The sequence below is a fragment of the Carya illinoinensis genome, chromosome 8 (assembly GCF_018687715.1).
Source record: "Carya illinoinensis cultivar Pawnee chromosome 8, C.illinoinensisPawnee_v1, whole genome shotgun sequence".
NCBI lineage: Eukaryota > Viridiplantae > Streptophyta > Magnoliopsida > Fagales > Juglandaceae > Carya > Carya illinoinensis.
In genome coordinates, this window is record NC_056759.1 from 16,250,477 (window position 1) to 16,275,242 (window position 24,766).

The 24,766-nt window shown below is 35.9% G+C and overlaps 1 long non-coding RNA gene across 1 annotated transcript; it reads right to left on the minus strand.

The window, feature by feature from the left end:
* Positions 1 to 18,938: 18,938 nt before the first annotated feature.
* LOC122318019 lies at positions 18,939 to 20,057 on the minus strand. Its single transcript, XR_006244701.1, has 3 exons — positions 19,870 to 20,057; positions 19,474 to 19,688; positions 18,939 to 19,345 (listed from the first exon to the last, which is right to left on the minus strand). It is a non-coding gene; the product is annotated as an uncharacterized LOC122318019 (long non-coding RNA).
* Positions 20,058 to 24,766: the final 4,709 nt, after the last annotated feature.

Here is a 24,766-nt window from a genome sequence, read left to right on the forward strand (position 1 = left end):
ATTACAAGTACTTTGTTACTTTCATTAATGACTTTAGTCGCTTTACTTGGGTTTACTTTCTCCAGGCTAAGGCTGAAGTTTTTTCAGTCTTTAAGCGCTTTCTTGCACTTCTTGAGACTCAATTCTTTGCTAGCATCAAGATCTTGTGCTCTGATTCTAGCGGCAACTACATGTCTAATGAGTTTCAGGACTTCCTTCAAAATAAAAGGATTATCTCTCAGCATTCTTGTCCTTCGACACCACAACAAAACGGTGTTGCTGAGAGGAAAAATCGTCACCTTCTTGATATGGTAAGAACTCTTTTACTCGAATCATCTGTTCCTCCTCGTTTTTGGTGTGAAACACTTTATACTTCAGTCCATTTGATCAATCGCTTACCCTCTCCTACGTTAAATCATGTTTCTCCTTTCTTTAAGTTGTTTGGTCATTCTCATTTATATTCTAATTTTCATACATTTGGTTGTGTTTGTTTTGTGCATCTCACTGCTCATGAACGACATAAACTTACTATTTAGTCTGTTAAGTGTGTTTTTCTTGGTTATGTTATTCCTCAAAAGGGTTGAGTTTGTTATGATCCCCATGCTCGTCGTATAGGGGTTTTTAGGAATGTGATTTGTTTTTTAAATCAATATTTCTTTTCATCTTTTGTTGAGCTGCCATCTGCATCTTTATCTATTCTGTCTAGTTTTTCTGATTCCCCAACAATTGTAGAAAGGTTCAAATTTGGTTTTGTGTATGAAAGACGTCATCGACATGAGTTCCACTTCTATTGTGCCCCTTTTCAATCTTGACCGGTCACCTGATCCTGCTCCTGCTTCCACTACTCTTCGTTAGTCAACTTGTCTTTCTCGACCCCCTGATTGGTATGGTTTATTCTCTCCTGTCTCTCTTGTCACTACTTTATCTACTATTTCTATTCCCTCTTGCTACAAACAGGCCATGCAACATGAGTGTGGGCAAAATGTAATGCAAGTAGAACTTCAAGCACTTGAGGAAAATCACACTTGGGATATTGTTCCTTGTCCTCCTACAGCCAAACTTATTGGGAGTAAATGAGTTTTCTCTATAGAACTTCTTTTTGATGGCTCTTTGGACCGGTATAAAGCTCGCCTTGTAACTCTGGGTAACAAGCAGGAATATAGGGTTAATTATGAGGAGACATTTGCTCCTGTTGCCAAAATGACTACGGTTCGAACCATTTTAGCTATTGTCACTTCACAGTCGTAGCCACTGCATCAGATGGATGTGAAAAATGCATTTCTTCATGGTGATTTCTAGGAAGAGATTTACATGAAACTTCCTTTTGGTATGACTACTTCTTCTCCCATGATGTCTGTAAGCTAACGCGTTCTCTGTATGGGCTCAAGCAGGTGCCTCCGGCTTGGTTTGAGAAGTTTCGCAGGACACTTCTTTCCTTCAGCTTTACACAAAGTCAGTATGATTCTTCTCTCTTCTTCCACACGTTTGCATCGGGTATAGTCCTTCTCTTGGTTTATGTGGATGATATTATCATTACTGGCACTGATTGTGGTTGATTATTAAGCTTCAACAGCTGTTACATGCAACTTTCAATATGAAAGATCTTGGCCAGCTCACATACTTTTTAGGATTGGAAGTTCATCATCGGGCCAATGGAATTTTCGTGAACCAACATAAGTATATTCAAGATCTTATCACTTTGGCTGGTTTGGAGGACACTTCTTCTGTTGATACTCCTGTGGAGGTAAATGTCAAATACAGGAAATATGAAGGGGACCTTCTGGATGATCCTACTCTCTATCGATGCTTGGTTAGGAGTCTTATCTACTTGACCACTGTTCGACTTGATATCTACTATGTTGTTCATCGGGTCAGTCAGTTTTTGTCTTCTCCTCGGCATCTCCATCTTGCTCCAGTTTGATGCATCATCTGCTATCTTCGAGGTTCACCTACTCATGGGTTGTTCTTTCCTACCGACTTCCCCCTTTACCTTGTTGCCTATAGTGATGCTGATTGGGCTGGGTGTTCGGATACACGTCGATCTACTACGAGTTGGTGTATGTTTTTAGGTGATGCCTTAATTTCTTGGAGATGTAAGAAACAAGATCGTGTTTCTAAATCCTCTACAGAGGTTGAGTATCGTGCCATGTCTACTGCTTGTTCTAAAATTATATGGCTACACGGTCGTCATATGGAGCTTGGGTTTCTTAGAATACTTCTACCCCTCTTTATGTTGACAACACTAGTGCTATTTAGATTGCCACCAATCCCTTTTTCCATGAATGCACCAAGCACATTGAGGTTGATTGTCATTCTATTTGAGACACCTTGGAAAGTCGGGTGATATCTCTCCCTCACATCTCCTCTGATTTCCAAGTGGCTGATGTCTTCACCAAAGCTATGACTCGACAACGGCATCAATTTCTTGTTAGCAAATTGTTGCTGGTTGACTTACCAGCATCAATTTGAGGGGGGATGTTACCATATACAATTTTAGGAGTTTATACATTTTACGACTCTATTAATATTAGCTGTATAGATTATATCTTACCATGTATAGATGCTGAATATGAGGAATCAGTTAGACTCCATGTATAGCATATACTTCTATGTATAGATGAAATTTGAATATAATGAAAGCGGTGAACTCACAAAGGGTGGTTTTTCCTAAAATTTCTCTACGTATTCTCTATTTTGAAATATGCATGGAGAGGAATCGCCCTCACTCACAAATAGGTGCATCCTAAAAAATATGGCGAGAAATCATCCTCTTAGTGAAAATGTATATATATAAATATATATATATATATTTATATATAAAAGTATGATGATGAATCACCATCCTGGGACATTGCTCCCTCTTTTTGCAAATTAGATAAAAACACAATGACAATATTATGGCGAGGAGTTATCCATCCTTAAATAATATAAAACCTATAAAAACTAGTATTTGGCCTATTTCAACTTAGTAACATTCTTTTCACCACACAGTTACTCATCACACAAATATTTGCTTATAGGCATTGCTCATAGGCACACATAGTTGCTCATAGGAGCGCACACACCCCAAAACTTGTTGCCCTACTCAGCCGCAACCAACTCTAAGACACCAACACGTGATACGTAAGCGGATCCCACATCCCAACTATCTAGTGAGGTCAAGTATGACATTGTTCTAACCCACTTCCCACGAGACATTCTTATTCTTTTGTGATGTACGTGGTAATGCTTAGTGGAATGGTCCCAATAAATTCTCCACCCTGTACTATGAATAAAGACTCACACAAACTACTCACACACACACGTATATATGATTGAGCTGAAATATTGTATATTTTATATTTTTAAAACTAATATAATTTATTTATTGTATTACATTATTATTAGTTTTAGATAAAAAAAATTTTAAGATAAATAAATTCAAATTGTGATTTAAATTAGTTTATAGCATAGTTTATACTTAATTTTAGAATTTGTGATTTAATTGAGTATTTTTTTTTATATACACATCATATATTTTTTTAACATATTTTATTTATTTTATTTTATTTTATTTTATTTTATTTATTTTTATTTATATGTAGTGGTCAAAAATAAAAATAAAAAAAAAAGCAGGGCTGGTTTTTTAGTCCACGCAAGGTACGGAAGAATTGATTTTTGTATAAGAGGCCAATTCATTCACGCCGCACGTAATGGGTGTTGGAGACTTTGACCTGGGATTAAAAAAAAAAAAAAAAATTTATGATTCATTTATAGCATTAGACGCCATGCAGGAGAGTGATGCATTATATTCATTATGCACCCCACATAGCAATTTTTCTTTTTGGAGCATTTCGGCCACATAACATTTTATTTTCTTTGGAGCATTTTTCAGACACACCACTTTTATTTCTTTGAGCATTTTTGAGGCCACATATTTTTCTTTTGGAGGACTTCCATTCAACGTCACACGAAATTATTAATTGGTAGAAGAGAAACTGCAGTGCCGTTGAAGAACTCATTGAAGAGTCTAATTATTGCTACAGTCTAGCTTTCTCCACTGCTTTCAATCTCCATCTCCGTTCATTTGGCTTGATCTTTTCATTTCATACTTTTTATTTAATTTCAATTTGAAGTTTATGATGTATTCTTGATATTTTTGACTTAAAAGTTTGGGCATTTTATTTTCTATTTATTTTACTTTATGTTAGTTATTTTTCTTATTTCTTTAAGTTTTCATTAAATATGCATTACAATTATATTTTAGATTGATTAAATGTTAATTAGGATTTAAATAATTTTAGTTTATTATTTAATTTTCAGATTAATTAAAATTGTTTAGCGTAGTTGAATCCTTAATTGTTAATTTTCATTTGTTAGTTTTTTACATTCTATTTCAATACTCAAAAAAATCTAAAAGTATGAATTTAATCTATGATTAGTGCCTTTTTATTTCTGTTACACTTTTCCATTGATTATACATATCACCACTTTGTTTGTGAAACTTTTCACCATTTTATATGAGTTTGGATTTAAGTAAATTTTCCCGAAGAGACGATTTAGGAATTTTATTCCTAATTATTATATTACATTTTCCTGCACTTGAGATAGCGTTTATACTACTCATTTTTTAGTGAGTTAAGTTTTTGACGCATACAAAGACAAGCACACTGATATCCAAGGTTCCCATACTAGATCTCATCATCGGGTATAAAAAATAGCTAAAACACTGAAAATATTGAACGCATAATAAATTAGTGAGTAAATATAGCTAGAAACTTAGTGCTTGAAATGCTTATTTATACTTGTAGAATGAGGGAGAAGTTATAGAAATAATACAATGTCTCATATACACAACATTTGCCCTCTAGCACTATCTCAGAAACTAACCTAACTTCCTACATTAGAAGTTCTTTCATTGCCTCTCTGCTTCTTGCTTTCCACAACAAGTCGCCTTATCGAGCTTCTTAGCAAATAAAATCTCAAAAGCGAGATCTTATCCAACGTCTAGGTTCTTTAAATATAGTGGGATTGTTAGATGTTTTTTCTGACATATCTCTTACTCCACGTATGCTTGGATATGAGTTCATCATCCTTTTTTTATTACATTGTAGGATGACAAAGACAAGTGACTAGTGTATGATCCGCATAACTTTTGATTTGCCAACTCCTTAATCCTTCCTTGAACGAAGGTTTTCCACATGAAGTTGGGTTATATTTATTAGTCCTGACAACATGACTTGTCGTACTTTCACCTTTCATTGCAGAGCTACTCCAGATGTGACCTTTTAGATATGGGTATGTCTTTTATGTACCGTGCTAACACTTTTTCAAGTCCTTCCATGTTATCTTGGAATGTTCCCATGTCTGGTTGTATAGACCTTGACCGTTGCTCTTCTTTCGTGAGTGATCCTATCTCGCCTTGTACGAGTGGCAAGCTTTTGAATACCATGTCGAACCAGTCGATATTTACCATGCCGGAATAGTGACTGGTACAGGGGAGGTATATGTTTCATACCAGATCAAATACCGGCTGTATTGGTGCATTTCGGTCAATATCGACCGGTTTTCTGTGTACCAGCTGAAATTATTATATTTTTGTAATTAATATAAAAATCCTGACTATTTCATAATTTTCACTCTAATTCTTACATCTGAAGACTATTATCTTAACTTTTTTTACTCCATTTTTCTCGAGGACTAAAAACCAAATCACTACTCCCATTTTCGTGATGAAGATGAGTGATTATTTTTTTAAATAGTTGGATTAAAAATTTAGAAGTATTATTGAGTTTTATAAATATGTGTTTTAAATTTTTAAGACTTGCATTGATGTTATTTTGAGATATAACTTTTTTATAAGTAAAGATAAATAAAAGATTATTTTGAAATATAATTTATACATATATAATTAATTTATCTATATATACTATCCTAAAATGGTATCTGAAATGGTACTGGTACCGAAATATTCTACTCTAGTGCTTTAATCGAAACGATATTTAAAACTTTGGCAGGTTGCTTGTAACTCACCCTAGATGGGTAGCTCGTGACTCAACCAAGCTCATTAGTCCATTTAGCTCCTCATTCTCGTTCTCACAATAGGCGACTTTTCTAGCTTGCCCGCCATGGTCGAGACGATCATCTCTACCTTGCTCTGGTACATGTCAATCGGCTTCCCACAAGGTGCTTGTTCAACCAGATGTTGGACAAGTTACACTTTGCGTCTCTTGTTGTTGATTCCTTAGACCATTGGAATATTTCATATCTTTGCCTTTCTTTTAATTGCATGAATGGTTTATCTTTTTTTGCGTTAGGCAGGCTCTCACATCCTACATTCCTTAAAAGGAATTTTGTCCTCAAAATTTAGTGATGGCTCTCCCTTGTCTGGTCTCATCAAGGGAGGCGAGTTCAGATAGGGAACTCGTCAATGCCTCTGGTAGCCTACTATAAATGAGGTTTTCCCTTAATTGCGTCAACAGGCTAACCTTCATCATTTGGGGTCAAGACATGAGATGATTCCGCCTTCTTCTTCAACCATGGCCACTTTCTTCAAAAGTTTGATCCAAAATTTAACTAAACTTGAGTCCTTTTCATATCCATCTAAGATCCATAACATGCTATAGGTCTATTTCCAAGCCCATTGAGGTGACAAGTCCTATTCATGCCACTTGTTACTCTCCTATTGGTCTCTTGGAATCACACTACAACAATTCTAGCTAGAGTAAATGGTGGAAGTTATTTGGCTAAATCATAACCCTAAATATCAAAAAGTTCAATTCTAAGTTCAATTCTCCTAGAAGTCTATATATTCACTTAGCCTAAACCTTAAGTCATCATTGACAACAATCTCAATGTCTCCTTGGCCCCTTTGTATGTTTTGATAGGATGTTATAATCCCTCCACTAATCTACGATAGTAACTGGCTAACCCCAAGAAACTCCTAATCTCCTGCACCGAAGTGGATCATTTGCAATCTATAACCACCTCTACCTTGCTGGGTCCACCATGGTTCCCTTGCCAGTAAATACATGACCTAGAAACCTTACTTCCTTTAACCAAAATTCATATTTGTTGAGTTTGCCATACAACTAGTGATTCTTAAGGGCCCTTAATGCTATCATCAAGAGCTCTCCATGATCCTTGGCATTTCAAGAATATATTAGGATATCATCTATGAATACCATTACAAATAAATCCAAAATTGGTCAGAACACCTTATTTATAAGATCCATAAAAGGTTGCTAGGGTTTTGCCAACCCAAAAGGCATTATGGTGAACTTATAGTGATTGTACCTAGTCCAAAAAGCCGTCTTAGACACACTCCCTTCCTTAATCCTTAGTTGATGGTACTAGATCTAAGATTGATCTTAGAAAAGATTGCAACCTCTTACAGTTGATTAAGTATATCATCTATCATAAGTAGTGGGTACCTATTTTTGATGGTCACCTTCTTCAACTCCCAATAATCAATACACATCCTAAAGGTTCCATTTTTCTTCTTCACAAATAGTATCGACACTCCCCAAGGTGAGGTAATGGGTCTAATGAACCTCTTTACCAATAATGTAACACCCACTTAAAGGCAACTTAGAATCAGGCTATTATAACCCATGACCATAGTTAAAGTGGAAGTAATGATCCTTAAGGAAAGATAACTTTTGGATCAAGATTTGGCAAAAATAACTTCCACCATTGGTTATTAATTATTTTCTTTAGACTTCTAGAGTACTATGAGTTTTGAAGGAAATAGGTTTCAAGAGGCTAATAGTAGGATTGCAAGCAGTGTGAAGGAGACTTGCTACCTTAATGGGTCCACAATAACAGGCCAAGGGAATTAGATGGAATTGAAGAAGGCCCAATAATTGGTTATAATAAGGGTCCAAGTTTAATGAGAGAAGGCCAATGATAGGCCCAACTTAGTAAGACCTAAGGCTAAGATTCAACTTAGTGAACTATTGAGGCCGAAGGAAAGGACCAATAAAGATTTAAAGATGAGACCCAAGGAAAAGCACATTTCAAGGCCCACTTGAAGGTTTAGATCTTTAGTAATAAGTGGCCCAATGAGATTTCAACATTTGGAAACAAAAGCTAAGGATTCTCATTTCACCATTATAAGGGCATGCAAGACCTTAAACCATTGGATTTATCTCTCTTATAACCATCCCACACAACCCTAAGGTTGTTTTCCAACGATTTTCAAATCCCTAACTTGAGTTTAGGTTTCTATTTCCAAAACCCCACATCATTTCCATAAATGGTAACTTAATCATCATGACTTGTCTAGTTTTCTTCTTGTTCTCTTCTTCATATTTTTTATTTACAATTTTTGTCTTTTCCTCTTGTTTTGCATCACTTTTAGACAACCCTAGAATAATATTATTAAATCCAACCCTTGTCACTTGAAGAAATGTCATGTCAATGCCACTAAAACCCACCAATCGGCACACTAGTGCAAACCCAGACCTCACGTGGAGCCAAGAAAAGCTACCATAATCACTCCAAGTAGGAAACTATTTCTCCTAGGAAATGAAGTATGCTTGCCGAAAACCTCCATTGATTTTTCCAGATTGTTCTGTAGTAAACTCAACGCTTTTCACATGCCATTAGCAACCCCTTTAGCTCTAAAAAAATTTCATAGAATCACCAAAATACCCATTGATTTTGATCAATGAGCTCATCGATTCTGCCTACACATTGATCAAAATCGATGGGTATTTTGGTGATGAAGCATGAACTCATTTCGTTTGCACCTATCCCTTCAAGCCTCTTTTTTATTTTCTGCTCAAGTTTAACCAAATGGTAGCCATGCATACCTCAATAAACACCTAGAAAAGCTACTCAAAGAGTGTTTACTATTTGATCAAAACATACCACAAGGATGAGACAACGGATGATCAAACCTGGACAGATTTGGGAAGCTAAAACCACTAGCCATTCTTTTGGTCTCTCTTGAGGAAACCATGTGATTCTTGTTCCAACTCCTAAAATCATTCAACCTCTGCACCAATGGCCTTCAACTAGTCATTTTTCAAGAGATAATCAAGAGTGTTGTTCAACTATTTAGCTGAAAACGTCAAGCATGCACTCCATCGCACACACTTACTAATCACACTCATCTTACTTCAACAAACCGTGCACTCCCTCTTCTTTTACCTCTTCCATTGAAGCCTATAAATACCTCTCTTCATCCCTCACTTCTCCCACACCTTCCTCAAGTATCTCTTTAGTGTTCTTGATAGCAAAACACTCTTAGTGTGAGAAAAGAGTGAAACTGTGAGGTTGAGTGAGTACCTTGGAGGGAGTTGATCTTTGAGTGTCTCAACGGCTTCATTTGGTGAGTAACCTTAGCTTACTTTTTTTTTTAGTGATAGATTAACATGTTAGGCTTTGAATTATGGCATGAGAATGAAGATTTGATTGAGTTATATGAAGTTTAACTTGAAGAAGTGCATTTCAGTTCAAATTTAGAGTCTTTCTTGTCTAAATTGTTTTGGGATGAAATTTAGCCATGACATGTCTCGATATGATCTTATATGTTTTGATAATGTCTTGTTGGATTGATTTAAGATTCATAGTGGAAGAAAACAATATGTTATGATAGGTTTATAAATCAATATCTTGGGTTGGATTTCAAATTATGAAGGGGCTTGGATTTCAAATTAATCTAACCCCATTTTGGTATTTTCCAATAGAACTAATCGGTATAAATGATTAGGCTTTACTCCTTATCATTTCTATCAATTTAAATGAAGAAATCAATTGATTTATGTTGGTTTCGTGTTCGGCGTTGAGTTGACTCAGCTTTGGTTGTTTGGAAAAATTTTGTTCGAATGGTTTCAATGTTGTTTGAACGCTTAATTGCCAAACAACCATTGTATTGTTCGAAGATGATCTTGTCTGTTCGAACATGTATGATTTACATTAAGACTAGTTCGAACGGATATAATTTTTGTTCGAACTTAGATGTCCTTTTGGAAAAATAGTTAAGATTTGGTATTGTTGGGCAAAAATAGAACGTCTTATTTTCTTGTTCAAATGGGACTCTTACCTGTTAGAACAGATGTGTGTTTAGTTCAAATTTAGTGGTTTGTTCGAACAAAGGTTTTTTTGTTCAAACATAACTTTTTTTGTTCAAACGAGTTTTTCCTTTAATATAATATAATTAAAATTTTATTTATATTCGTTGTGGTTTTATGATCAACAATGAACAATGGCAACTAGCGGAAGAAAACGTGGGAGAGAAGCCAGCCAACCTAGTAGAGAAGCTATTGCTCAGCCATGTAGACCGATATTGGTCGAGTGAGAGATCATTTTAGATGACTTCCGCGATATTACCTGAGATGGATAGAGCATATACTCCATCTTCACCGACCGGGGATGGGCAACAATCTATTAGTAGAGGGGTGTTGCCTATCTAGACATGGTCTGTGAGTTCTATCATACCATGGGTGAGATGGAGGCTGATGCAAATGCCTTCACCTTTATCATTCAGGGAGTGGGTATTACTATCTCAGCCTCTATTAATTCTAATTTTATAGGTATCCCATGCATGATTGGCACATACCCTGCACCGATTGCACCGCCTACGCCTGATGCAAGAACAGATGGTGAGGGTGATAGTGAGGATGATGCTCCAGCAAATGATGATGTCACAGACGATGATGTTCGTCAGATGATGCTGGACACTTCGGCTCCTCCATATGATGGCAGCAAGGTTATTAGGTAGGTAGACTATACCACATTTTTTAGAATGCTAAATTTAATTGTTTCCACTAACGTTGATTTGAGGAAACACAAGATAGATTTCAGCATCGAACGAGCCAGATTTATGCTACGAATAGCTTGAGGCACTCTACCATTTGCACTGATGATCTTTAACCTCCTAGTTCAATTGGGGGTTAATCTACAAATGACAGATGCAAGGTAGCCACATATTGGGCCTCTTAACAAGATGACATTCAGCAGAAGTGAGGGTCACTTATGGAAGACTCGAGCTAATATTCCAGTAACACAAGATAGTGGCACAACGAGTGATCCAGCTTCTAGTCCTGCTGGTGTTTAGAGTCAGCCTGCTGGGGCTACTTTGGATGAAGTATGATCTTTGCTCAACGAGCATCATCGACTTTTGATCAAGGAGATCATTGAGCCTATCATGGGGAAGCTTCACGAGATGGAGAGACTTTTATTTTAACTTTTTTGAGCTACTTACTAGATAGATAGTTTTAGTTTTTCATTTACTTTTTTATGTTGTGTTGAACATTATATTTTTGGGATATAATTATTGTATAATTTTTATTTTTAGTGTTTACTAGCTTGTTTATTGTCAAAAACATTTTTTCTTATTTTCCTAAAGTAATATTTATTTAACTAAAAATCTTATTTAACATAAAAGAACTCACTAAAATAATTTTAATTGATTACATAAATATAATTTATGAATATGAAATATTTTAATTCACTATAAATAATACTATATAATATATCTATATTTTTATATGTTGAAAATGATAACTAATAAATTAAAAAATATTTATTTTTAAGATATTTTAGATGCCTTTCAATAAATTATTATTATTAAATAATCCCGTTCGAACGTTTATTTTGTGTTCAAACTAAGTTCATACCGTTCAAATGGATGAATATTCCATTCTAACAATATTGAATCAAATCCCCGCCAATTTTTTTTAATAGTTTCCCACCAAACAAGTTGTTCTAATGAATAAAAGTGTTGTTTGAATTATTTCGAACCCAATTCCTTTGAATTTGAACTGTCTTGCAACCATTTCGCCAGATTTTCCCACCAAAAAATGCCCATTCGAGCATAAAATGTCAGTTTAACGGTTTTGAACTTCCCCCGCAAAATTATATGTACTTCATGCCAAGATTATTATTTGAATAGAGACTAAACCATTTGAGCAGATGTTAACTCTATGTTTGATTAAAGTTTTACTTGTTCAAACGTATTTCTTTTTTTGAGATGATATATTTCATCACAGAAGATCTTGTTTAAACATATATTTATCCGTTCAAACTCCTTGAGAACCTCATGCATATTTTGAGACAATTTAAATTTCGTCCAAAATAAATACTTTTAGGGATGAATATAATTTTGTCCCTAATAAATTTTATCTCTAAAAATAAAATTTGTTGTAGTAAATGGTGGCGCAAGCCATCAACACCAATATTAATGTTGAAATAGTAAGAATCAACACCATCAAAACAACCTTTCTTCTATCCCCGAGTTCATGTCTTAGATCTTAGAGACTGAAATAAAATTGAAATCAAATAAAATTCTACAATGACTTTGATATAGTACTCTATTATTGACCAAATATGACTGAAAAACCCGAAAGCTAGGCAGGGAGCAACAAAAACTCCACAAAAGTAATAACCTCTTAAACATTGACTTCTAAAAGATAAAGAGACTAAGAAATTAATAACTTCTAAATATATATACTGAGTGTGTATGTATATATATATTGGACTGTATGCACTACGTACCATTTCACATGAGAAAGAGTTTTGAACAAAGACATCATGATGTAATTCGTACAATCTCACCTCTGCCTCTCAATTTGGAACAGTATATATATTTAATCAAGTTGATTAAAGAAATGGGTTGGCTATAAATTTGAAAATTTGGAACAAGGGACGTCGTTCCCATCCATCCTGAAAAAATGACCTTAGAATTAATTTTCTTTGAATCTTTAATCAAGTTGTTGCAGCCGACAAAACAGTAATTAACAATTAATTAAAGAGATCAGAGCCAGCAGATCATAGATCATAAGAGAGCCAAAACGACGTTGCTACTAACCAAAAAGAGCCAGAAAAATGCCTAATCATCATCAACTCCGAATATCTGTTCTCTTCTCGTCTGTGGCGATCATGAAAATGGTCCAATTGTAGGAAATAATCAAATATATATACAGTCATCATGTGATATTTAAACAAAAAATACAACTTCGTACGATGATACGATCGATGCAGTACTGTTTTTTAGGATTTAACAACTTCAACATTCAAGATTAAGATATTGTTTAATTATATAATTGAATAAAATATTATTATAACTTTATTTTTTAATATTATTTTTATTTTAAAATTTTAAAAAATTAAATTATTTATTATATTTTACTTAAAAATTTTAAAAAATTATAATAATTATAAAATAAAATAAGATGATTTATAAAACTAAAAGACTCTTAAAAACTTTATGATTAGTTAGCAATATCGTACGTACAGATCAAAAATCATGACGTCTAGCCAGCCTCAGTATATTGGCCGTACACTTTAATTACGACATGACTTTGTTTATAGAATGGGCCCAGAAATTGTCTTTTTAAAATGAAAAATTCTATAAATTACATTATAATTTTATTCTTATCTTATTATATAAGATGTAACACATTTATCATCATTAGATAATCTTTTATTATATAATTATTTATTATTTAATGATAATAAACATATTACATCTTATTAAGACTGTTCATACGAGCCGAATTTTATCCGACCCGTACTGGAACCCGCCTAAACCGAATTCCGGGTTTCGGATCGTATCATAATCCGTGTATATCAGGGCCAGAACCCGGTCCGGTTTTGAAATCCGGGTTCCGGGCCGAGCATATCCGGATATTCAGTCTGGTACCCAGTTGAACATCCCTATTAATCTTATATAGTGGAATGAAAATAAGATGAGAATATAAAATATAGCATTACTCTTTTAAAATATATAGTAGTTCTAACTTTTAAAGGTACGGAATCAGCTTTGTTTATAAAATTATATATATATGTATGTATGTGTATATATACATATATGTATATAGCATGCTAACGTACATATAGGCCGGGTACATGCTCAACATGTTTTGGCATATTTTTTTATGCTTGTTCATCCTTTTTTGACCAAGTGGATAAACTAGAGGAAAGTGAAAAGGAAGGGGCTATGGTAATATGTGAGTTTCCAAGTGGAATGGAGATGAGGGAGGAAATGGGGGAGGGTACTGTGAAAGTCAGCTGCTGTGTTGAGGGTACAGAACCTACTCCTCTGAATTCGTTTCATCCGAGGGGGTCAGAGTGGGTAATTCAAACTGCCTTGGAACTCAAACACATTGTTGGGATTAAATGTGTGGGGTTCGAAAATGAGTTTTTGGCACTTCTCACAGCCATGGAAGCTAGTCATTCACAAAACACAGACGATCCCTCAATTGGGCTGGAAAAGAAAAAAGAAAGAGAACTAAAGAGGCTTACGTGGGCAATGAACGGCGAGGGACGGGAGCGGAGCTCTAGCCGAGGACGCTCCAAAGGAAGGGCAGCGATAGTTCCGATATGAAACCAAAAATCATCTCTTGGAACGTAAGGGGGTTGAATGAGCAGGCCAAACGGCTCCAAGTTAGGAACTTACTTCGTCAATGGCAAGGTGATATCATTTGCTTACAAGAGACCAAACTAGAATTAATTACATGGAGATTAGTCCGAAGCCTATGGAGAGGACATCATGTTGGGTGGTCTTATTTACCATCCAAAGGAGTATCGGGGGGTGTTCTCATCATGTTTGACAAAAGGGTGGTGGAAAGATTAGAGGATTGTGTGGGTGATTTCTCTGTGGCGTGTTCCTTTAGGAACATAGAAGATGGATTCCAATGGGCATTCGTAGGGGTTTATGGTCCTAACATTGATGCAGAAAGAACAGCATTGTGGGAGGAACTGGCTGGAATTCTTAGTTGGTGGGAGCTGCCAAGTTGTTTAGGGGGGGACTTCAATGTATCACGCTTCCCAAGTGAAAGGTCAGGTACATCCTGCATCACACCCGCTATGAGTGATTTTTCTGACTTCATTTCAGAACAGGCACTTATGGATATCCCACTTACGGGAGGATCTTTTACTTGGTCCAACACTCGAGAAATACCATCTTGGTCAAGAATTGATAGATTCTTGCTCACTTGTGATTGGGAGCTACATTATCCTGATGTAACCCAAAGACGTCTACATAGAGTGTGCTCAGATCATTTCCCTATCCACTTGGACTGTGGAGGCATTCAAGGAGGCAGAAGGTATTTTAAATTTGAGAATATGTGGCTAAAATCTGATGGTTTTGTAGACAGGGTCAGACAATGGTGGTCCTCTTACATGTTCCAAGGCTCCCCGAACTATATTTTGGCAAGAAAATTGAAAGCACTGAAACAAGATTTGAAGCTATGGAATGAACAAGTGTTTGGTAATGTGCTTTCACAGCAACGATCCCTTATGGAGGAATTACAAGGCCTAGAAGGTGAAGAGGAGGCAAGAATTCTCACTGAAGCTGAAAAAACTCGCAAGAGTCAGGTAGTCACGGATCTTGAACGAGCTTTATTGATGGAGGAGATATCTTGGAGACAGAAATCCAGAGCACTATGGCTTAAGGAGGGGGATAGGTGTACGAAGTTCTTTCATAGGGTGGCTAATTCACATCGGAGGAACAACACCATCGACACATTGATGGTGGATGGAGTAGTCTCTTCGGATCAAGCAAGCATCAGAACCACATTGCACAGTATTTTGAACACTTACTAGTCGAACAACAACAATGGAGACCTACAGTTGATGGGTTGTCTTTCTCAACAATAGATCAACAGTCTTTAGAGCGGCTTGAGAGACCTTTTGACGAAGAAGAAGTACACACAGTTATCCGAAGAATGGCTAGTGATAAGGCCCCACGTCCTGATGGTTTTACTATGGGCTTTTTCCAAACTTGTTGGGAGGTGATCAAGGGTGACCTCTTGCAGGTGTTTCAAGAATTCTATAATTATGCCAGCTTTGAAAAAAGTCTCAATGCCACTTTTATAGCACTTATCCCAAAAAAGGCGGGGTCAACAGATGTTCGAGACTACCGTCCTATTAGTTTGATAACTGTGGTCTATAAGATTATCTCCAAAGTACTAGCGAATCGTTTGAGTATGGTAATGGAGAGATTAATATCAAAGCCACAAAATGCATTTGTCAAAGGCCGACAAATTCTAGATTTGGTTCTTATTGCAAACGAATTGCTAGATGGAAGACTCAAAGCCCGTGAGCTTGGGTTGATCTGCAAACTAGACATGGAAAAAACCTATGATCATGTTAACTGGAAATTCTTGCTTTACTTATTGGCAAGATGTGGCTTTGGAGAGAAATGGTTGAAATGGATGGAGTTTTGCATTTCAATAGCTCGCTTCTCTATCTTGGTAAATGGTTCACCGGTGGGTTTCTTTGACTCCTCACGTGGTTTGAGACAGGGAGATCCGCTCTCTCCGCTACTCTTTATTTTTGTTATGGAAGCTCTCAGTAAGATGATTGAAGGGCTTGTGGAAGCGGGACATCTCTATGGGTTTTCAGTGGGGAATGGTTCTAATTACATTTCCCATTTGTTGTTTGCTGATGACACTCTCATTTTCTGTGGAGCACATCTTGGGCACATACAATCTTTGAGGGCGTTACTTCTCTGTTTTGAAGCAGTATCAGGCTTGAAAGTAAATCTATCTGAGTCTGAGTTGGTACCGGTGGGGAATGTTCCTGAAGTGGCGGGTTTTGCTGCTCTATTGCAATGTAAGGTCTCTTGTCTACCCTTGCAGTATCTTGGTTTACCCTTGGGCGCCAGTTTCAAATCTGAACAGATTTGGAATGTTGTGATTGAAAAAATGGAGCGAAGGTTGGCGTCGTGGAAGAGGTTGTATTTATCTAAAGGTGGTAGACTCACACTGATTAAAACTACCTTAGCCAACCTCCCCACATACTTTATGTCTTTATTCCCGCTTCCAACGAAGATTGCCAATCGTCTTGAGAAACTACAGCGTGATTTCTTGTGGAGTGGTTGGGGGGAAGAGTTTAAATTCCATTTGGTTAATTGGTCAAAGGTCTGTACCCCGTTTTCTGGGGGTGGTTTGGGGTTGCGAAGCTTGATGGAGTTCAACAAAGCCCTATTGGGGAAATGGTTGTGGCGGTACCAACAAGAAAGTGAGGCTTTGTGGAAGTCGTTTATAGCTGAACGTGTTGGGGAGGCATGGGGTGGTTGGTGTTCAAATGAGGTTCGTGGACCACATGGGGTGGGTTTGTGGAAGAACATTAGGAACGGTTGGGAGACCTTCAGGAGACATACTCATATTGTAGTGGGGGATGGATCGAGAGTTAGATTCTGGCATGACAAATGGTGTGGTGAACGGAGCCTCAAAGACAACTTCCCCGCCATATTCGAGCTAGCACGAGTTAAGGATGCAGTAGTAGCGGACTTGCTAGTTTTCTCTAATGGCGTCCCTCAATGGAATGTGGAATTTTCTAGGGCAGCACAAGATTGGGAGTTGGAGGTTATCACTGAATTCTATGCAACACTGTATTCAATACGCATGACAGAGGGCTCCATGGATAGGACATTGTGGAGTCCCTCAAAGAAAGGTAAATTTACAGTCAGATCGTTTCACAAAGTTTTATCCAGCCCAGGCATGCTCAATTTCCCTTGGAAAAGCATTTGGCAGACTAAAGCTCCTTCAAAAGCAGCGTTCTTTGTGTGGACAGCAGCATTAGGTAAAATTCTCACTACAGATAACCTAAGAAGACGTCGGGTAATGGTAATGGATTAGTGTTGTATGTGCAAGAAAGATGGGGAATCAGTTGATCATCTGTTTCTACATTATGAGGTGGCTAGGACCATGTGGGCAGATTTCTTTACGGGTCTTGGAGTAGCATGGGTCATGCCCAGTAGATTGGTGGATTTTCTAGCCTGCTGGAGAGGACTTCGAGGAGATTCAAGGGTGGCAGCAATATAGAAAATGGTACCCATATGCATGTGTTGGTGCATATGGCAAGAGAGAAATGACAGAAGTTTTGAAGACCATGAGAGAACATTGGGGAAGCTGAAAGTTTTTTTCTTCAAAACTTTGTTTTCTTGGGTGGGAGCCATTGTATGTAATGGACTAAATGTCCATGACTTTCTTGTTTCGGTTGTAACTAGATAGGTATCTTTCAAGTATATGCCCTATGTACTTGGGATTTGCCTTTTATGATGAATAAAACTTCTTGATTACCGATCAAAAAAAAAAAAAAAAAATTTCAGTTTACTGTTTTTCTGTTCAATCTACATAAGTTTAATATGAAAATAACCACATTTCATCGTAAAAAACTGACCACGAATAAGCATTTATTTTGTAGTAAAACAAATTTTATTACCAGCCAAAGAATTCAACTTAGAAGAAAAACATATCGTAATCTCTTACATACACAAATAATCGTGTATAAATGAATTGTTATATATATATATATATATATATATACACTAGGTCAGAATAATGTGCAAAGCACATTTGCTTAGTTAGATGAGACAAGGTTTTTAATAAAATAAAATATGATTTTTTACAAAAAGAAAAAAATATAATTAATGCATTAAAAAAAGTAAATTTTAGGAAATATCTTTGGATAATCATAAGGTAATGAAATATAATAATTACATGTTTTGAGAGTACATCAAGATACCCACAAGATTATTAAATTTTGCAGAATTTGAATACTATATGTTGTTTAAGGTCTCAACAACTTACTACAAAAAATAAATAATAAGCAGTGGCCCATAGATCCAAGCATTCAAGTTGGTGAAGCTGAACACTATCACAGTCCATAACAAACAAGCATGGTTTTACAAGTGTATAACAAGAAAACCAGTGTCCAAAAAATAAACGGCAAGATTAAGGCTATCAATGGTGCAGTAAAGAAGTCCCATGTAAGCATCCTCACTGTATCTTGCTCAATTCGAGAATGACCTTTAAATGATAGAAGCAATATTTCAAGTTAACAAGGTTTTCATTTCTACAACTCTAGCCCAGCTTTTCTTACAACATTTATAACAGTACTAGTGCACTTGACTTGGACAATATCCAAAGATACACATCATCCGCCAATGGACAAGTCCACATGACACAACCAACAAGACCCCCCTCCCTTTCATTAATGTCAAACATGTTGGCCTACGAGTCCTCACCTAGTTGCTATCTACAAGGACCCTGAAGCCACAATATTCATAATTTGCTCACATCCATCAATGATTATTGATTGCTCATGTTTGCATTAAAAATTTTAAATGCAAGAAATATTGGATATGATGCACTAAAGTGAAGTCGTGGTGTTCCAGTAGCCCCTGATTATAGGGGTCTAGAGATAAGTAGAGACTTACTTGGTTATAGTAGGTTGGCATCCATGTCAAAAGAATAAATGTTTCCCAATTGTGACAGAAGTGAGAAACTATTAGGGCCCATACAGGTGGTTTTGACAAAATTAGTCCCCAAGGTATTGTTTTAACAGGTTCCTTGGAAACGCTGTTGGAAAGGATTAGCTTCTTCTTTTCAGGCAACAGCTCAGGATCCTCAAGAGGAGAACTATATGCCTAGAGGAATAATCCTAGAGGAAGAGAAGTGGTGACATATGAGCATATATAGGTCTATTAAGAGTGAGCAAATGAATCCAAAACTTCAATGTTCATGGACATATTTCCATAAATGCAGCAAACATTACCTTACTTAGCCACACAGAAACCCAAACTGTTCCTAGAGAACCAAAGGAGTAGAAGACTGATGGCCAACCAAACTGGTGGATTAAAAACGTTGAAAAGGCTAGGCAGTGACTGATCCAAGGTACATCCCACTGTACACCAAAGCTAATGATCTACTTCTCTCTACTACTGGAACCCATTTTGACAGAATGTTATTTATGGTAACCATAGCAACACCCTGAAATAGAACCAAATTAACAAAGCAATGACATGGGAACCTTAAATTACTCATGGGCATATTCAAGACAGGGAAAGTGTCATGACATATACATTACGGATCGCTTCATGGGAAACACATTTTAAGAAATTTCTTTCCACAAAATAATAACGATAATAATAGTAATCAGAGAAGCACAAACCTCATTGATATCCATGAAAGCGTGAACAACAGGAAGGAAAGGCAATCCCAGTTTAGCAGCAATGGATGTGAGAGCTGTAGCAATCGACCATCAAACTACACCAAATCCCAGGACCAGCTTGCCACCTATTGATTGCAGGCTTGAGGTTAAACTGCTTCTAGAGAAATGGCATGCATGCATGTGTGGTGGCTATCCTGATGTGATGTAGAAAATATTAGAAAGATAAAAATAAAGGGCAAAGTAGTGAAGAATATGTGCTAATGCCCTCCTCTTATTACATCCCTTTTCCTAATTAAGATTGAAATCAACAGGACAGAGCCATATATATATAATTATATGTTGTTGGAATATTATTAATAAACCCAGTAAACATGCACGTGCAGTAGCTAGATTTATGCAGTTAAGCTTCATGAGTGTCGACCAATATTATTCATATTCTGAATTAATTTAATATTAATTCCATCATTATTTGGCCATGTATCAAAAGTGATCTCATCATGTCAACAAATATAGGTTATGCAGGGCACTTGATGTTTAGTTATAAATGGCAAAAAATAGAGAATTTCAATGGTTTATAAGTAAAGATCAGGTTCTCAATTATGGATGAAAGTGAGAAAAATTCTCATAGATTGTTAGGTACTGTTTGGCCATTAAAATTTTTCATCTCAAATATAAAATACTCATCTCATCATTACAATTTTTTCAAATTCTCATATAAAATATAATAAACAATTCAACTTTTTCTTAATTTTTTCAAATTCCAAAATAATAATATTATTAAAATATAATATTTTAACATTTAATCTTAAAACTCAAAATTTTCATCTGAAAATTCTTAGTGGACAAGAAGAACCTTAATCACCAAATGCTTATTTGTTTCCTATTTGTCCATTAGTAAAAAAGTGAAAATGTGAAACAAAACGAGATACAGGGCCGCTAAAGATTCATGATTCATGCTAATATCCCACAAACAAAAAACCAATAACAAGCAGGACCCACTCCGAGGTAATTTATGTTTGTGATAATCACCAAGACTAATGTCCTATACTTTTTCTCAACCATTCAATCTAAGAAAAAGTTAACTAAAGAGTACTTGTCAAAAAAGTCAACTAAAGAGTGACTAAACTTACGCAGATACAATTGGCATACTTGTATAGCAACAGGAGATACCGTGCTCCCATCCAGGGATACAACCCCTTGTAGAGGTGCCATATATCTGCTAAAGAGAAAAGTATCAAGTCCCCATATAAGATTTATCATAAACACCCGCCTCTACCTTACCTATTTTAACTGCCTTCTCATCTTCCTTCACTGCAGGCTTAATTTTTGCACGTACAATTAGAACACAATGCTAACATATGAAAATCTACCTAGAACCCATAACATACCAGAGAGGAAAATTAAAAAAGCGACAGAGGCTGGTCCACTCACTGTATCCGCATCTGCGGCCATAGATTTAGCATCTACGGTCACGTATTCAATCTCAACATCTCTTTCTGGGGATGATCTTAATGCAGGAAGAGGAGCCTGCAAAACCAAACCAAAGAAAAAACGTTGAATTTCAGATGAAGATTTTGGTGAAGAAATGGGTCTTTATAAGCTCATCACCATCAGATCTATCTAGTACTTTTCTTCTTGGTGATTCTCAGCCATATCTCGATCTCATCCTAAGTTGAAGAGGATGACTTAGAAGACAATTTTGGCGGCCGTGGTTTGGGACCATTAGGCTTCTACAACGGCAAAAAACCTCGCACGAAATGAATGAAAAAGCACTTGGAAATCAAAAGGAAGACTGGAAACCATGCCCACTATCTTCTTCCGCATCGAAGCATTATAAGATGTCAGTGAAGCCGGAGCAGGCGAAGTGACCGTGGCCATCTAACGCCGATTAAGCTATAATCGAGAAAATCCCAAGAGATACTGTCCTCTAATAACGATGGATCCATTTCATTTGGGTTTTGGGATTTTAGAATCTGAGAAAATGGAATTCCAATCGAGAAAATCCCAAGAGACACTGTCCTCTAACAACGATGGATCCATTTCATTTGGGTTTTGAGATTTTGGAATCCGGAAAATGGAATTCCAATCGCTTGAAGCTTTTTCATTATCGCTTGCTTGCAATTCTAATGGACGGACTTAGACAAACGGTATCAACTTTAATGGGAAAACAACAAAAATCATTAAACCAACAAAATTCTGTTAGATGACCACTTTATATGTATAAAGATGTATGTATGTATCGATGTATGTATTATGGCAAAACAAGTTCCATTTTGCATGAATGATTCTTATTACTTAAATGTAATTCAGAACCACATATATGGAAGTCAACTCCTATTTACATGTAATGTCTTAGGCAAACATTACATGTAAATCATTTGACTTGGCCAAGAGGTGAGCCAGCAATAGCCTTACTGCTCGATTCTATTTTTAGTTTAGTTGCTTATGTACTAGATAGAGAATGACGCTAAAATTATGTGTGTATGTGTAGGTTGCCATTTGACACGCACATAAATAGATTGCATAAAATGAGTATGGCATAGGATCCAGGTAACTATTATGTTCATACCCTTCCAGAGTTTTCTAAAAATATGAAAATGAAAACAAAAGGCTTTTCCTTTACAATGCTTTATGAAACTATACGAACAATGTTTTACGAAAACATGCAAAGTATAAGTCTTCAAGTATATGTATGCAATGGCCCTGATTGGTAGCCTCTTTTTATGCATCCCAAGTATCTAATTATATGCATGTGAATGGACGACTATACGTAGTAAGTATTGGATGTATTTTCAAGAAATGAAATGTTGAGGTTTGTGCCTTATGTTTTAAGCGATACTTTAAATGACGCGAAGAAAGTGTTTTAAAATTTCCTTGAGAACTAATTCTTTAAGGATGCCATGAACAATATTTTTAAGCGATGCATTGAAAGATGATGTTTAAACTCATGTTTTAAAATATCGTTTATGAATGAATGGACTCATGAATGAAAGAATGAAAGAAAGGACTGAAATGAAAGAAAAGACTGAATGAATGAATGCTATAATGTATGAAAATACGTAACGACTACATGAATAAATGGGTACCAAACGAATAGGCAAATTGCAATACCGGGTAAGTAGTACTGGTAGTGCGACCAGTGCTACCCCCTAATTGAAAGGGATTCCCAACCTGTGGTCACGGGTGGAGTCCAGGTCTAAAGGAAGACTATTAACCCTCACACGAGGTGTAACAATGTATACCGGCCAAATGAAAGTGATAGGAAAATTTATGTATGCTCAAGACTTTTTAGGAAATGATGGCATGAGGCGTGAGAAACTGTCTTACGAAAGAAAACTCATTTTAAGAAAAACCCCACCTCAAAATGTTTTAATTGAATGAATGTCTTATGTATAATATGCATAGAGTGATGAATGCATGACTAAAAACCTATGTTAATATATTTTGATTGTATGAAATAATGCTTACGCGTCTTCACTCATTTTGGTTTTCATGTACATGTGCCCCTCTTAGAACCGAGATGAACATAAAGCGTCAGGATAGACATGGCCTAAAGGGGAAGAGCACGGAAATCTAGGCTTGGTGTTTTGTATCAAAAGACTTCTAATTATAAAGTTTAATATTTTCTGGTGTAACTCTCTTTAAATTAAAAATAATGTTTTATTTTATTTTATAAACATTGAGTCTTTTGTATCCTGAGTAGGCAAGGAAAAAGTTTTAAAACGAGTAGTAATTTACGTCTCTTTCTTAAAATCATTTTTTTAAAAGTCCCACCACATGGGCGAGCGTTACACATATATACAGGGGCAGAACTAGGATTTAGTGTTTGGGGGGGCGATTGACAAATTGTGTGGTATGTGTGAGCATAAGTAATATGTATTTTTTGTACCTAACTATATAAAAAACAATAATCATATCATAAAATTATATATATAAAATACATGTCTATAAATCATCTTATAAGATAATTTTCCATAGGATTTCTATAGTTTGCTAGAGATCATTACAAAAAGATTTCCATAATTTGCTAGAGACCATTACAAAAAGAAAAGAAAATGAAATATCAACTTAAGATTTCTCTTTCAAATTAAGCTCGACGACGATCTTTCATAGAATAAAATTCATCCATTATCATCTCTGAAGTGAAATTCTTAGCAATTTCTTTTTCATTATAAACTAGCAAATGATCTGCAAGAAACTCATCTTCCATTCGAATACGCAATATAGTCTTTATAAGTTTCATGACAGAAAATGCTTGCTCAGTAGTAGCAGTAGAAATAGGAAGAGTTAATATTAGACGAATTAACCTATCAATCAAATAATAAATCTTCAACTTTTATGAAATTGTTAGTCCTCTGCATAGCTCAGATAATGTAGACATATCTTGAAAATCTAAATGCGTTGGCACATCAAGCTCATAATGCTACAACTGAATTCTCAAAAAGAATTTTTCTTGCTTAGTAAAATCATGTGGATAAAACTTCTCATCCAATTTGCATATATTATCAATTTTAAATAATTTGTATGCACCTTTAGGGTTTAAAGCAGCACTAAGAATGTTAAGTTCCATTGTATGGTCGTTAAATCTTTTATTCAATTCTTGTAACTCGAAATCTATTGTAGTAGTAAATATATCAATCCTAAAATGATGCTCCATTGACTTGTCAACTTGACAACAAGATTTGCCTCAAGCACTAGTATGCTGGTCATTCATATCAGGAATATTAATTTGGTGTTTTTCACAAAACGATTTAACATTAGTAAGCAAAGACTCCCACCCATCATCTCTCAGATTTTGAATTAGCACTTTTGTGGTTGAAACTAGGCTCATGGCATTCACAATATCTTGGAAATTTTGTTGCAAAGATTGGCAAAGTGCATTAGTGATTCCCATGAT